Source organism: Protopterus annectens, chromosome 13.part0 (assembly GCF_019279795.1).
Source record: "Protopterus annectens isolate FY-2018-M chromosome 13.part0, PAN1.0, whole genome shotgun sequence".
In the NCBI taxonomy this organism is placed as follows: domain Eukaryota; kingdom Metazoa; phylum Chordata; order Ceratodontiformes; family Protopteridae; genus Protopterus; species Protopterus annectens.
The window spans coordinates 411,118,143-411,134,505 of record NC_056747.1 but is presented as its reverse complement, the minus strand read 5'-3'; the positions used below and the strand labels follow the sequence as shown (position 1 = coordinate 411,134,505).

General features: G+C 45.7%; 1 protein-coding gene across 2 annotated transcripts in view; it reads right to left on the bottom strand.

Moving 5' to 3' along the window:
- The window catches only part of NUP88 (nucleoporin 88), a 537,460-nt gene that overhangs the window by 40,291 nt on the left and 480,806 nt on the right, over positions 1 to 16,363 (bottom strand). The window lies entirely within an intron of this gene.

The window sequence follows — 16,363 nt, the reverse complement described above, 5'->3', positions numbered from 1 at the left end:
AAACATGCATATTTTGTGAACATGTAAATATTCATTCCTCCAGAAGCCATGGACAGGGTTTAGTGGCAGGGGAGTTGAGGAAGAAGGCAGACTGACAGCACAGATGGAATGTTAAGCTAAGTACATAAATCATGGGGACTGGTAGATGCCGGATAACTGCAGTTTCTGGTTGTTTGAGAGTTACTATTAAAACTATGCCAAACTAATACTGTACCCTATACTATTTGTTTGGTTTGAATTGTTCTCAGTTTGGGAAGAGAGGCAATTTTTTCCTGTCTTCCTTTTTAAAACTCAAACTCTAAAAACGGTATGTTTCTGCAGGGGAAAACGGAAAGTGCAACACATGAAGATTGTACTGTACTGCTTCGATTTTTTTGCTGGTTGCTTGAGTTCCGGTTAACTGAGGCTTTTCTGTAACTTCTATATCTGATGTGTCAATCTTCATTCTATCCTCTACGAGTGGGACAGCGTCCCTAGCTACTTGTATCCAGAGTAGACTCAAGGAAGGATATTCATGAGCACCACAGAACCAAATGATGCCCCACCTCTGGAGACCAGATCCAACTTGTAATGAGTGATAAAGGTATGAGGAGTAGCCCAAGCTGTTGTTGCACAAATATCATCCATAGACATCCTAGATTGAAAAAAAAAAAAGACATGGAAAAAGCCACTGATCTAATCAAATGCGCATTAAATGGGTGTGTAAGAGAAAAGACCAATTTAGCATAGACAAATGAGATGCAATTTGTCCGCCACTTTGATACAGTAACTTTGGAAATCGATTTTTCCATTTTGGTCCAGAGAAGGAGACATAGTTGTTCTGCTTTCCTGATTTTTTCTTGTCTATGCAGATAGAATCACAACTGTTTATGAATACCCAGTAAATGTAAGTTATATTCTCATTTGCTGGTAAACTTAAGAAAAAAAAAAAAACACTAGCAAATTGATAGTACTATTGATATTGGATTCTGACACCACCTTTGGAAGAAAGGACGGGTTGGTACGCAAAGTCATTCTATCTTTGCCGAAAAACAAATAATGAAGTTTAGAAGATGGTGCTTAGACCTCAGAAATTCTTCCTGCAGAAGTAATCGCAACCAAAAAATTGTTTTCCATGAAAGATATTTCAGGTCGCATGTAGCTGCTGGTTCAAAAAGAAGGTTGTGTGAGAGACTAAAGCATCAAATTTAAGTCCCATGGATGTGTAGGGTATTTAAAACAAGGCTTTTGAAAAAATGTTCCTTTTAAGAAGGCCTTGCTCAATTTATGAGATGCTATGGGTGCACCATTCAATCCTGTATGGTAATTTGACATTGCTGCTAGTTGTACCCTAATGGTGGAGGTACAAGCACCATTTTGAAAAACGTGAGCAAGGAAATCCAAAATATGATTAATGGGGTCTGAAAATGGGTCATGTTTATGTTGTTGAGCCCGAATGGCAAACCTTTTCAATTTACTTGAATAGGTTTTCCTTGTCAAAGGTTTATGGGAAGACAGAATTGTACATCGGACAGGTGATAAGGGAACAGGAGAAGCCAAGCAGTCCGCTTGAGGCTTGCTACATCTGGGTGAGATGTGCCCATCAGGTGAGACAAGAGGTCTGGAGTCAGCTCTAGGTTCAATGGTGGTTGAACCAGATGACCAAGTCTCAGGCTGTGAAACCAAATTTGAGGTCAATAGAGGGCAAAGAGGATCACTGTACTCGCCGACCTGGCAGCTTTCTACAAAAATTTTAGGATCAATGGGGTTGGTTGGAAGGCATAAAGGAGATCGGGGGGGGGGGGACAATCATGAAGTACAGCATCCCACAGTGACTGCCCCTGTAGGGAAATTGGGTCAAAGTAGTTGCTGCACTTGTTGTTTAGTGGAGAGGCAAAAAGATCGCAGCATGGCTGGCCCCACTGACAGAAAATCTCGTCTGACACTTTGTTGAGGGACCACTCATGTGGAAGAAGAATGCACCTGCTCAGATTGTCCGCAAGCAAGTTGGATCTCCCTGCAATGTGCGTTACTAAAAGAAAACAGTTAGAAGAGATCGCCCATTACCAGACCCTGAGCGCTTCTCAACACAATGAGTAAGATTTGGTTCCCCCATTTGTTGATGTACCAGAAGCTTGATATATTGTCCATTTGAATCACAATCATCCTGGAGGGAAGAACAGCTTGAAAAGCTCATAACATTAAGAGCACTGCTCTCACTTCTAAAACATTTATATGCAAAATGGCCTCTTCCATGGACCACTTACCCTGAACCGTCTTCCCTAGATAATGCCCCCCCATCTGGGAAGCATCCATGGTCACTGTAACATCCAAGCCAATATCCCACCAGACTACCACCAATTAAATGCGACTTCCCTTACTATCTTGGGTCAGTAACTAAGGAACTTCAATCCTCACTACTGACTCCAATGTGAGACCATCACTTAAACAGTAGTAATATTTCACAATTTTCCACTAACAGCACAACAGGAACACGCTCAGTTTTCCTGGGACTGGACTGTATACACATCCGTCCACCCCTAATGTGACTCCTTATTACACACTTCAGAGCAATGTGTCCCAGTTTAAGACAGCTGATACACTCACACCCAAATTAAATTTAAATCTCACACATCCAAACCCTTCTGGGAAAGCCCGACACAGATTTCCAGCTGTGTTCCTTCGCCAAAATTACACAGTAATGCTGAAACCAATAAGAGTGTCTTCATGCCCTTCTGAAGGGGTGTCCAATTATGAAAATTAAATATCAAAATAAATGATAGCTATGACCAGAAGCAACCAGGCCTTCGAGGTGACCTGGTGAGTATCAAACAGGTATAAGCACTCTGTAATCTCTACAGAATACACTGATTTCCAGCCACAATGTAAAGCAATGAAAAAACATCTTAAGTAAAATGATTACAAGAATATAGCTTTCAATAAACACCAGAATTCAAAAACCAGAAATGTAAAATTAAACTGTAGGACAGAAGTCCATCATTTTAGAAAAAACCCTATCTTAATAATAAGAAGTTATGTACTCACCATAACGTTCCATCTGAGTAGGTAAACTTCATTTGTCTGCAACCTGTAGGATACGGATCCGATCTCGGATCCGAGCCGGCAACTTTACAAAGCTTAGATCCGAGCTCCTAGCTCCTCCCCTTACCCATAATCCCCTGCCAACCCTGACTGACCTCAGATCAAGTTTGCCCGCAAGCACTATAGTGGATAACTAACTACTTTATCAGAATTGGTACATCACTATATGACATAAAACACATCTGAAGGTCAGGGGGACGGAGGGGGGGGAACGGTTGCAGACAAATGAAGTTTACCTACTCAGATGGAACGTTATGGTGAGTACATAACTTCTTAATCTGAAGTAGTTAACTTCATTTGGTCTGCAACCTGTAGGACAGAGTCCCCAGCTACCTAAACCTTGGGCGGCCTTCATGGAAGGATATTCCGGAGCACTGCAGAGCCAAACCAAGTTCTCCCTCTGGAGGTAATGTCCAATTTATAATGATTGATGAAGATATGAGATGAGGCCCAAGTGGCTGCTGAACAGATATCATCCAAGGAAACCCTAGTTGAATGGGCATGAACTCCTTGAGGTGCGGGCCTGCCGGAATTTTGATACGCTGTAATGATACACTGTGAAATCCATCTCGATAAGGAAACTTTCGAGACCGGTTTACCTAGATTACATTTGGCAAAGGAGACAAACAACTGGTCGGATTGTCTATGACCAGATGTCCTATGAATGTAAAATCTAAGTTGTCTGTGCACGTCCAAAGAATGTAGTCTGTACTCCCCTTTGTTCTGGTAGTTAGGAAAGAAGACCGGCAAATTGATAGATTGGTTAATATTAGATTCAGAAACTACCTTCGGCAGGAAGGAGGGATTGGTCCTGAGGTAAACCCTATCCTTGTGAAAGGCTAAGTATGGGGGTTTCACAGAAAGAGCTTGCAATTCAGATACTCTCCTGGCTGAAGTAATAGCCACAAGAAAGGCTGTTTTCCAAGACAAATATCTGAGGTCTACTGAAGACGCCGGTTCGAAGGGAGGGGCTGTCAGGGCTTGTAATACCAAGGTCAAATCCCATGGAGGTACCGCTTCCTTTATTGGAGGTCTAAGAAGAAAGGTGCCCTTTAGGAACGTTTTGCACAATTTTGTAGTAATCATAGGACCCATTTCAGTACCTACGTGGTAATGAGAGACAGCTGCTAACTGAACCTTAACTGTAGAAGAGCTAGCTCCGCCATTAAAAAGACCTGAAAGAAAGTCCAGCACCGCAGGCAAGGGGGCTGTAAAAGGGTCCAAATTATGGCGTTCTGCCCAGATAGAGAAACGCTTCCATTTACTACCACAGACCTGCCTAGTAGAGGGCTTGTGCGCTGCTACTAGGATAGTTTTAACTGGAAAAGAGATACCGGGAGTCCTAGCTACAAGTGGAAATGGAGCAGCCAAGCCGCTAGCTTGAGGCTGGCCAGGTCGGGAAGTGGGATCCCTTGGGGGAGGGAAATTAGATCCGGAAGGGGATCTAGAATCCAGGGCGGATTCACTCGAGGTAAGGGAACCAAGCTTGGCGAGGCCAAAATGGGGCAATGAGGATCATCCTGCTCCCCAACCGACTGGCTTTCTGAAGACGTTTCAGCATGAGGGGAAGAGGAGGGTAGGCATAGAGAAGACCGGGTGGCCAAGCATGCACCAAGGCGTCCCTCGGGGCTTCCCCAGCAGGGGGAATGAGAGCAAAGTAATTGTTGTATTTCGTGTTTGAGGGAGATGCGAAAAGATCGCAACAGGGCTGCCCCCAAACGGCAAAAATTCGACTCGCTACTTGAGGATTGAGGGACCACTCGTAAGGTGAAAGGATGGTGCGACTCAGTCTGTCCGCCAGGATGTTGGTCCGTCCTGGAATGTGCGTTGCAATGAGAAAGCGGTTGGTGGAGATCGCCCATTCCCACACTCTCATGGCTTCTCGACAGAGTGGGTAAGACCTGGTTCCCCCTTGTTTGTTGATATACCATACAACAGACATACTGTCTGTCTGGATTGCAATTGTTCCTACAGGCAGAAGGCTCTGAAGTGCTTGCAATGACAACAGCACTGCCCTCATCTCTAGAACATTTATGTGCAATAAGGTCTCCGAATCGTTCCACGTGCCTTGGACTGTCCTGCTCGAATAATGCCCCCCCCCCACCCAAGACGAGAGGTGTCCGTGGCCTGGGGGGTCCGTCGATTGAAACCACCAAACGAGAGCCCTCTTGCAGGCCCTGCTGAGAGAAATGGGGTGACTCAAGGGGTACTGATGAAGCAACCATTGGACTTGGAGAGTCCACTGTAAAATCCTCATGTTCAGACGCGCCATGGGAAGAAGGTTTATAGCGGCTGCCGTGGACCCCAGAGCCCTCAGAACCAATCCCGCCGGAGGTTTTGAAGATTGAAAGATGGCCCGCACATGTGCCCTCAAAGTGTGCAACCAGTCGGGAGTTAAAAAGACTAGTTGCCTGTTGGTGTCCAGTCTGACCCCGATAAAATTTATCACCTGAGTCGGGGTGAGAGAGGACTTGTCCGAGTTTATAGTGATACCTAGTTGCGGAGCAAAGTTGAGAAAATAGTCCCTGGCTAAGCATAGTAGATGCCTTGTCGGGGCGGTGAGGAGCCAGTCGTCCAGGTACGGGAAGACCTGCATTCCCTGGAGTCTCAGGTGGGCCGCTATCACTGCTAATAACCCTGGGGGCTGAGGTGAGACCAAAGGGGAGGACCCTGAATTGATAATGACTGGCTCCCAGCCAGAAGCGGAGAAACCTCCTGGACCGTTCGTCCATCAATACGTGGTAGTACGCGTCCTTGAGGTCTATGGAGCACATCCAGTCATTCTCCTGCAAGAGGGGGAGAATAGATTGAAGAGTGACCATCTGGAACTTTTCTTTGGTTACTGACAGACTTAGTAGGGAAAGATCGAGGATGGGCCTTATGTCCCCAATCTTTTTTGGCACCAAAAAGAACCTGGAGTAGTAACCCGATTCGGACTGGCCTGGGGGGATGTGCTGGATGGCTCTTTTTTCTAAAAGCAGCCGAATTTCCACAGCTGCTGCCTCCCTCTGATTGGGTGGAACATCGGGGAGGTGTCCGGGGGTGTCGGGAATGTAGAAAAAGGGAATTCTGTATCCTCTGGATATGATACGAAGCATGCAGCGGTCTGTTGTAATGGACTCCCAAGCTGCCAGGTGCTTCAAGAAACGCCCCCGGACTGCCTCCAGAGTGGAGCAGTCGGGCAACCCCTCAGGGTTGCTGCGTGGGCCGATCAGAGAAGGCTTCTCTGGACCCAAAGCTCTTCGGGCCCACTCTGCCTCTAAGACGGCGTCCACCCTGTGCTCCTCTGTCACGGAAGGACTGGGAGTCCAGAGCAGACTGGGATTGTTGCGACTTTCGGAACCACATCTTCTTCTGTCCCTTTTGGTTCTTGGAGAAGGACCTCTGGGGAGCAGAGAAGCAGACTCCGAAGGCAGACAACGTCTTCCCGTCCTTTTTGCTCTGGACCAAAGTCTAGCGAATTGCCTTGCCAAATATGGCAGAACCATCGAAGGGGGCATTCGCAAAGGATGCCTTGAAGGGTTCCGCAAAATCACAATGTCGGAGCCAGGCCTGGTGCCTCATAACTAGGCCTGCTCCGCTGGCTCTAGCGGCTCCCTCTGTAGCATGGGATAAAAGCCGCATAGAGGTGTTGGATATAGACCTAAGAGTGGCTATGCGAGTGGAGTACAACTGTTTTGTCCTCCCCCGACATGGACTCCGGGGGCGATGCAGTGTACTCTTTGATAAGGTCTCACTGTAGTCGAATCACATGTGCCATGTAGTTCAGGGACCTTACAGTGAAGGTCGCTGAACTAAAGACCCGCTTCCCGAGACGGTCCATCGAGCGAGACTCCTTGCTCGGAGGATGGACCAAGGGACTCCCTTGGGCTAACTTCCTCTTGGTGGCTGCCGCCACCAACATGGCATCTACGGGGGGGTCCCTTGCTCCAATGGGATTTCTCTGCCGGGGGGCTCAGGACCTTGTCAGGACGTTTGGGGACTGACTCCACAGTGTCCGGCTCCTTCCACGCCCTAGTGGTGATAAGGTCCACTAAGGGGTCGGCCGGAGGGGACACCCAAGAGGTAGATGGGCCTGCTTCGAACGCCTCCAGGAACACGGATTCGTCCGAGGAAGCCTTAGGGGCAGACCACCCCCCTCTTATCCTAAGCATTTCCATGATGTCTCCGAAGGAGACATCCTCGGGGGGTGACCTTGGGGCGCCTTCCCCCTCATCCAAATCAATGTCTTCTGTCAAGGACTCGGGGGAGTCCACATGCCTCCTCTTACACTTCCGCTTGTGAGGAACATCCTCGGGGGGACTGTCCGAGGACGACTCACCAGCAACGTCTTGTTCCAGGGTAATGACCTGAGATGTCAAAGCAGGCTGTCCCTGTGGCCGGGCGACGGAAGCCCTACCCAAACGAGAGGGAGTGCGGGATGGATCCGTAGCAGGGAGCGGGGGTCTGGATGCACTCAACAGAGCCCTCTCCACCACATCGAAGGCCGAGGGAGAGCCACTCTCTCTGGGATCCGATAGCCGACCCTCACTTGGATCCGATGGATGGATCGGAGCCGGCACTGAGACCATCGGATCCGAAGGTCCAGTGTGCTCCGACCTGGACGGAGCCGAAGGCACACCAAACCCCTCGGATCCGAAGCTCAGAGCATGGCTCCGAGAGCTCGGATCCGACAAGGACGGATCCGGTAAACTCGAAGGAAGGGTCGGAGCCGAAGTACCAGATACTGTCGGCGCCGACCCACTCCCGGCTCCAACGCTGCCCGGCTCCGAGTGCTCCGAACCTGGGAAGGGAGAAGGAGCTATCGGGGCAAAGAAGGGTGTTGCGCTCCCCCTGGGGGGGGGGAGGCAGGAGCACTCCCATCTGCATTTGGGCCTGGATGAACCTTCGCATCACCCAGTCCAAATCAGCTTCAGAAAGGCTACGCGTTGATCTCGACGAGGCCACCGAGGCTGGCCGGGAGTGCCGCCTCGATGACCTCAACGGAGATCAGGTCTCCTCCTCCTCGGGTCCCGGTGAGAAGCATGGAGACCGGAGCCGAGAAGGAGGAGACCTGGAAGCCGTGGAGGGAGAAGCCCGCTTAGCCGGGGGGGCCAAAGCGGAGGCCTTGGCCTGCTGCTTGTGGTGCTTCTCCCTCCTTTTTTCTTTCCTGGCCTCCCTCTCCTCCAGCGCAGAAGTGGGAGATTGGGTTGGGTCCCGGCAGGGGGGAGAGAGGCAGGAGTGGCCGCCACAGAAGCCTGGGAGGAGGCCACAGAAGCACCGGAGTCCAAAGCCGAATCCGGGGGCAAGAGTCCCACTAGGATCAGCTTCGACCTCCGGTCCTTCAGTGCCCTGAGGTTGAACGCCGTGCACAGGAGGAGAGGTGTTCAACCCCAAGGCACCGGACACACCGAGTGTGGCCATCCGCTGGGGAGAGCTTATGGCCACACTCGGTGCACTTAGAAAATATTGGTTTTGGGGCCTCAGACATGTTAGCTAAAGAAAACTCACTCAGTAGGCCCCAAACACACTAAACACACACAGACTACGACCAGCGAGGGATGAGGAGGAAAATTTGACTAGAAAAATTTAAAGAGGTTATATAAAGTAAGGTTATAAGAAGGGAAACCTAACCAACACAACACAATCACACAAGTTTAAGGAGAAAAATTTAAGATACAAGGACTTATCTGACCAAAAGACCAGGAGCTCGCAATCTAGCTGCTGTTCAGAAGCGCGGCAAACTAGAGCTGAGGTCAGTCAGGGTTGGCAGGGGATTATGGGTAAGGGGAGGAGCTAGGAGCTCGGATCTAAGCTTTGTAAAATTGCCGGCTCAGATCCGAGATCGGATCCGTATCCCACAGGTTGCAGACAAATGAAGTTAACTACTTCAGATCTAAGCTTTCTTAATCTAACTAGAGAATACTGTCCCTGAGAATACTGTCCCTGATCTAATCTAACACAACAGCAAGGCAGGCTTACAGTTTTTGGTGAGTTCTCTTTTCTTCAGGTATCACTACAAAGCACTGTGACTGCAACTCTTCAAAAAAGAGCTGCTCTTTACAAACTGCTCAGTACTTTACTAACTGCACAGCTTAACAGTCTCAACTGTCTTATTTAAAAAAAAAAAGTTATTTGAAAAATTTTTTTTCCTGTCAATCAGCTGTTTAATCATCTAAAAAACAGGAACATTCTAATGATATAACCTCTCTCTCTCTCAAACATGCTCAATTAGAAATGTATCAAAACATTGACAGATTCTTTACACATTCTATAGAAGCTGGTAAATACTCAACAATTTTAAAACTTATTTACATTTTTACAATTAGACATGCTAGCATACAATACAAGTTAATATGAGAATATACACAAATCTCCTGCCAGACATACTAACACAGATGAGTGTTTTCATTTTCTTCACAGTCACTATGGCCTTGGGCTGTTGGGGAATGAAGGGATGGCCAATTGAGATCTCTTTTGCAAGTGTTGGTAATTTTTATCTGATACGATACTGACTGACGGAAGACGGACCATTGAGTAGCCAACATCCACTGCATGATCCGCATGTAAAACCTGGCCACAGAACTAAGATTATGACTGCCACCATGAAGCCTAGAGTTCAGAGAACTGTGCGGGCTGAGATTGATACATTCTCTACAACCTTCTTGACCTGTGACCTTACTGTTTCAACTCGCTGTGGTGGAAGGGAAGCAATGGCAGTCTTTGCATTGAGCAGTGCTCCAATAAATTCCAATGCTCGAGTTGGATGAAGTTGTGATTTGCTGTAGTTTATGGTTATTCCTAGGACAGCACAGGTGTCGAGAACCTGATCTCTTGCATGTATGAGTTGATGCCTGGTTCGAACAGTAATGAGCCAGTGGACCAGGTAGGGAAACATCCAGAATCCCTGCAGTCTGAGGTAAACTGCTGCTACTGTCATGCAATTGGTAAACACCCTGGGGGCTGCAGCGAGTCCAAAGGGCAGTACTCTGAATTGGTAGTGAGTGGCTACCAGCAAGACGTGTAGGTACTTTCTGGATCGCCTGTTCAACTTTATGTAATCGTAGGCATCTTGACTATCTACAGAAAAGAGAGAATGGACTGAACCGTGACCATCCGGAAATTGGTTTGTTGACCACATTTGTTTAGATTTGTGAGATCCAGAATCGGTCTCCAGTCCCCTGTCTTTTTTGGCACTAAAAAGAACCTTGAGTAAATTTCAGATCCTATCTGGTCTGGTGGTACCTCTTGGATGACTTTTTCTAGAAGCTTTTGAATACGAACAGCTGCTTGATCCCTCTGACTGGGTGGAACATCAGGGATTTTTCTAGGATTTGGTGGTGGTAGGGAAAATAGTATTATATAACCTCTGGATATAATCCTCTACACCAAGAATCTTAAGTCTAGCCAGGCTCTCTGGTACAGGAATAAACACCTCACAACTCTCTACAGATTCGGACAGTCGAGCCTCCATTCAGGAGTGCTGGTAGGGTTTATCAAAGAAAGATTCTCGTGAACCCTGGTTTTACAGGCCACCTCTGCCACGAGGGCGATGATGTCCATTGGAGTTGCCGCCTCTGGGGGCACCACTTCTACATGCGTCATGGAATGGACCTTGGGACTTTTTGAACCACATTTTTTGGCCACCCTGCTGATTCCTGGAGAAAGATCTTTGGGGGGGGGGGGCTGAAAAACATATACCCACTGCAGACAATGTCTTTCCATCCTCACACCTGGACAGTTTTTCTTTCACCTTAGGGCCAAAAACGGTAGTTCCGTCAAACGGAGCATTGAAAAAACTGGACTTAAATGGCTGCACAAAATCACACAAACACATCCAGGCATGCCTCCTCATGGAAATGCCTGAACCCGCAGTTCTTGAGGTCCTTCCGCTATGTTGGAAACTAGCCTCATGCAGCTAGCAGATATCGACAGTAGGGGTGCCAACTAAGAAGTTACTGAATCTTTAACTTCTGCAAAGACGGTTCCTGAGAGAGTATTTGATAATTCCTTGGTCAAATCTCTCTGAAGTCTAATAAAATGTGCCAAATAGTTCAATGACTGCAAAGCAAAGGTCGCTGAAACAAAGACACACTTCCCCAGTCTGCCCATCTCCAGTGACTCCCTGTTCGGGGGATGGACAGTGGAACTCTCATCAGATAGTTCCTTTTTTGGATGACTCTTTTCCAGCCTCTTTCAAATCTGAGTTGCTCCTTGATCTCTCTGACTAGGTGGAACATCTGGGATTTTTCTGGAAATTGGTGGTAGTAGGGAAAATGGTATTACATAACTTCTGGATATAAATCCTCTGCGCCCAAGTATCTTTTAAGTCTAGCCAGGTTCTCTGGTGCAAGGATAAATGTTCCCCGATTGTCTCCAGATTCGGACAGCTGGGCCTCCATCGCAATGATCATGGCTTCAACTGGAGCCCCTTTCACCCAAAACTGTCTGTCCTCAGGTGGTGCCATTATCTTGTCCTGTCTCTGAGATATGGGTTCTATGGAGTCAGGTTCCTTCCACGCCTGTCTAGAGATCATGTCAATGAGCTTGTCAGTGGGTGGAGTCACCCGGGAAGTAGAGGGTCCTGTACCAAATGCCTCTAGGAGAACAGATTCTACTGGTGTAGGGGTGGAGGATGTCCAGCCACCTCTCTGTTTCAGAATTTCTAGGATGTCGCTGAAGGGAACATCTTCAGAAGGTGACCGTGGGGCCCTTTGCCATAGTCTAAATCTGTGTCTTCGCTGAGGTACTCCTGTGGGTAGTCTAGGTGCTTCTTCTTGCACATCCTCTTCCTGGGTACTTCCTCAGTGGGATGTTCTGGGGAAGTCTTGGAAGAGGAAATCAAAATTCCCTGGGAGGGAACCTAAGGTTTCGGTAAAGACTGTCCCAGTAAAGAAAGTTGTTGAGGCTCCAGGCGCTGGGACATCATGATGAAATAGGTAGGATCTGAGCTGGAAGTTTCCACCAGGACTCCACAGACAGCGAACACTCTCTTTGCAGCCTTGACGTCAAAGCTCAAAGGAGCTAGAGAGAGGCTCTGATCCAAAAAAGCAGGTTTCCAAACCAACCCCTCTCTCTGATCCACTGGCACCACCCCTGAGAAGGAAGCCAGAGCCGAACTGTCCAGTGCCGAGGTGCTGAAGAACAGAGATTGCTCCGAACACTTTGGAGTCGAAGGCTGTTCCCGGACCCATTAGGCAGGCTTTGGCTCAGAGAGCTCTCCGGATCCAAAAGGATCGGAAGTATCGGAGGTCTCAGAGGCAATGTTTGATCCAAAGATACAGAGATCCTCGGATCAGAGACTGACTGATCTGGACGACTGGGATCCTGTGACTCTAAGGCAATGGATGATGTTAGACGAGGAACTTGCAAGGGTGGTATCGTGGAAGGTCAGGTACCCCAACCCAGAGGGGTAGGTGCTGAGGGAAACCAATCTGCCCCTGTGCCGACACGAGCTTCCTCACCACTCTCTCCACATCTTCTTCTGTGAGACTTCTGGAAGAACAAGTAGAGTAAATGGAGGGGGATGCTTGTCTCTGTAAAACTGGTGATGGAAGCTTGTCAAGTACTGGGTCAACTGATGGAAAATATCTAGTACAAGGACAATACATGGTCTCTGAAGGGTCTGTCTAATCCAACTTGGATTGTGATGGATCCATAATAGTCGCTTTGGAAGTCACAGAATACGGAGGGGCATTTGGATCCTGAATTCTCATCTTTCTCTGATCCGGGGTTGAGACCAGATGTTTAGCAGTTCTTTTCCAGGAAGGTCTGAGGAAGATTTTGACAAGGTGGAAAGCTTCAACTTTGGAGACTGGGATATGGCTTCTCCAAAAGAGGAAAGGAGGAGACCTTTTAATATCATATTTTTACATTCTATTAAAGCTCACGGATTAAATATGTGGCAAATCGATCAATCAGACCAGTAACAGACCCAAGCAGTACACACAAAGTGTGTGTGCATCCGAGCGTGACAACTTATGCCCACGTTTGGAGCATTTCTTGAAACCTGCAGGCTTGTCAGTCATCATGCAACATCCAAATCAACAATAATAACACATGAAATTTCTAAGATAAAAACAATCCAAAATAGAACGTAATCTTTTTTTATTTTTTATTTTTTTAACAGGGCGGAAGAAGAAAAACAGAGGAATATCACCAATGGTATGAAGAAAATACAAACAGGTATTAAGGAAAGGGAGATACTAATGACAGTATCTAGCAGCACCAAGTATGAAAAGGAAATGAGAACACAGCAGCAGCAGCAGCAGCACAAGAGAAAAAGGATACAACACTCTAAAGACAGTTGAAGAGAAAGGGAGGCAAGGAAATACCAGCAATGGTATGTATGAAAATACGACAAAGTTGTAAGGGCAAGGGAGAATAAACAGCAGAGATGTTAATGACAAACACTAAAGGCTAAAACTAAAGAAACTGTTTAATGGAATGAATTACGAACAAAAACTTTACTTATCCAATACAGCTTGAGAGAAACTGGTAGATCAAGTCTGATAGCTAGAAGCGGCAAATGAGATCTGAGGTATTTGGACAGGTGCATTGTGGGTAAGGGAGAAGCTCAAAAGATTTGGTGGCTGCGAGCTTCAGCAATGGCAGAGTCGGATTAGACGGATCGGATCCCAACCCACTCGTTGAGGATAGAATGAAGACTGACAATATCAGATCAAGTTTTAAGGGGAAGCAAATAAATAAAAAAGAATACCGAATATAATAAAAAGTTTTCCACTAGCAAACAAATGAGTGATTGTAGAGGCAACTGTGTTACCTGGTTCCCATATCTCTATGGAGACGATCTGTTAAGGAGCAAAAAAAACAGAATATTTCTTTCAATGGTTAAGAGACAAATGTTTTCTGAAAGCATTCAATTGTTTTCCCATTCTGGGGAGATGAATAACAATAAGACAAAAACAGCACTTGGGAGAAGCATGGGCTGTATCATGACTCTTAGCATGGACAACCTTGGTTTTGGGTTAACTTAGGTCTAAGTGAGGCAGTCAGTCAGGAACAATTGTTCTTATTAGGAGGGTTAAACTTCAGCATTCAAAGATATATATATATATATATATATATATATATATATATATATATATATGGGTTCATGTCAGGTCCACAAAAGCCTAATTTACCGACTGGATCACAGAGACGAGATAGACGACTCAACACATCCCCGATAATGGTGAGTAGTGCGGAATGGGATGTATTCCCATTTCCACAATGTGGTGCGATCTTGGAGTTGGTACATTTAAGTAGGGGGTGTGGGGGGGCTTGCCCTCCACATTGGGGGTGCAGGGGGGCTTGCCCCCTGCTATACACATTTCTGTTCAAGTTTTTTAACTGTATTACAGCAACAGGAATGGATTCCGTTCCGTAACACATACGCTTACCTTTGTCGGGGATGCGTTGTGTCGGCGATCTCATCTGGGTGATCCGGGAACCGGTCGTCGGTAATGTGGGTTTTCGTGGATCTGATATGGATCCGTATATGTAGTATTACATTAATAGGTTTCAGGGGTGTTCTGGGTGTGTTTTTTTTTTTTTTTTGAGGGTTTTCCTAAAATAAAAAAAAAGTTTTTAAAGATGTGACATAGTTTCAAATGAATATGACAGGAAACAACTGTATAAAATATCAACCTGCCAAACATTATGAATGCATGCAACACAAAAGCTGAAACTAGACAGTAAAAAAAGCTGTTACACATAAGAGGTCGGAATAATAACTACTTAACATAATGAGGGCACCTTTTCTATTATCTTTTAATGTAAATGGTCTCACAAATTTATACAAAAGAGAAAGAGTAATGAACTAAATTAAAAAATGTAGTGAGCAAATAGTATTCTACAGGAAACACATTTGGGAAGAACTGAATATGTTAATTTGTTAAAGAAAGGTTTTCAAGATGGTTATTCAACAGAACATCTAGTGCAAAGGAAAAGGGGAGTACTTCTATTAATTGCAAGAGGAGACCCAATAGTGATAGAACAGGATAAAAAATATAACTGTAGATATGTAGTACTAAGGAGCTACTGGCAAGGAAGGAGGATTACACTGGCATATATTTATATTCTAATTTCAACCTAAAACAGTTATAATGGAGCTTAAGAAACTTGTGGGAGAAATAATTGATTTGCAGCAGTGCGGATGTATCTGAGAATCCCAGAAGGGTAAATATAACCAAACAGGGTAGATTTTTGAAGGAATTTATGAAAATATTTGGAATGAAAGATGTGAATTTATGCATTATTCCACAAGATACAAAAACTATGCTGGGCTAGACAGAACTTGTATTTCACAGGAACATGTGCATTTAATTGAAAGTTTTGATACACATCCAATTACTATTTAAGATCAAGCACCAATAATAACTAAAATAAAAATGGAGGGTAATTAAATAAAAATGAGACTAGTGCTATCCCACCTATCTGTTGAAAAGAGAGGAATTTAAGGAACAGGTAGTGGAAGAGTTTAAAAACGGGGTAGAAATAAAAGAAAGAGAGATAGAGAAATGGTTAAGTAACAAGGATTATTTAGAGGGACTGACAAAGGTTAAAGTACTGCAGAATACGGGGAATCTCACAGAACAAGAAGAGGAGCAATTACAGAATCTTCTTCTTTCGGCTTTTCCCAGTTAGGGGTCACCACAGCGGAACTCCGGTCTGCTAATGATTGGCAGTAGAGTTTTACGGTGTCGAGGTGCCAGCTCAACGCCCAGCCTTCAACGAAGGCACACCCATTCATACATGTCTTTCGAATGCCACTCGACCGCAGGGAGGACATACAGACTCCTCACAGAAGCGCTCCAAAATGCTACACACAAAAAAATGGCATCACACTAGTAACAGACAGCTAAGAAACAAACTATACAGCTAAATATCTAAACTAGACAAAGCTAAAGATTTGAGAATTTTTTTAAAGGGGAGGAAAAGAGAAAGGTGGGAAATGCCAACTGACAAATAAATCCTAAGCAATACTACCCAAAACCAACTACCACACTACTATAAGTAAGGAAGATGAGAAATCACTTACCTTTACCAAAAAGGTCAAAAAAGTGCCAAGCGCTAGGATCACATCTGATTAGCACAACTGGCAAATGAGATCTGAGGAATTTTTAAGGCAGGGGAGATTATGGGTAGAGGGAAGAAGCCTGAGCCTTGGATCCAACAGTCTGATACAGTCAGATCTGATGCAAATAGGAGTTGAGGCAGAAAGAAAAAGACAACATTGCATTTGAACAGTTTAACAAAATGTTGGAACAGCTTTCTTTTTATTTTGTATTACTTATTTTTT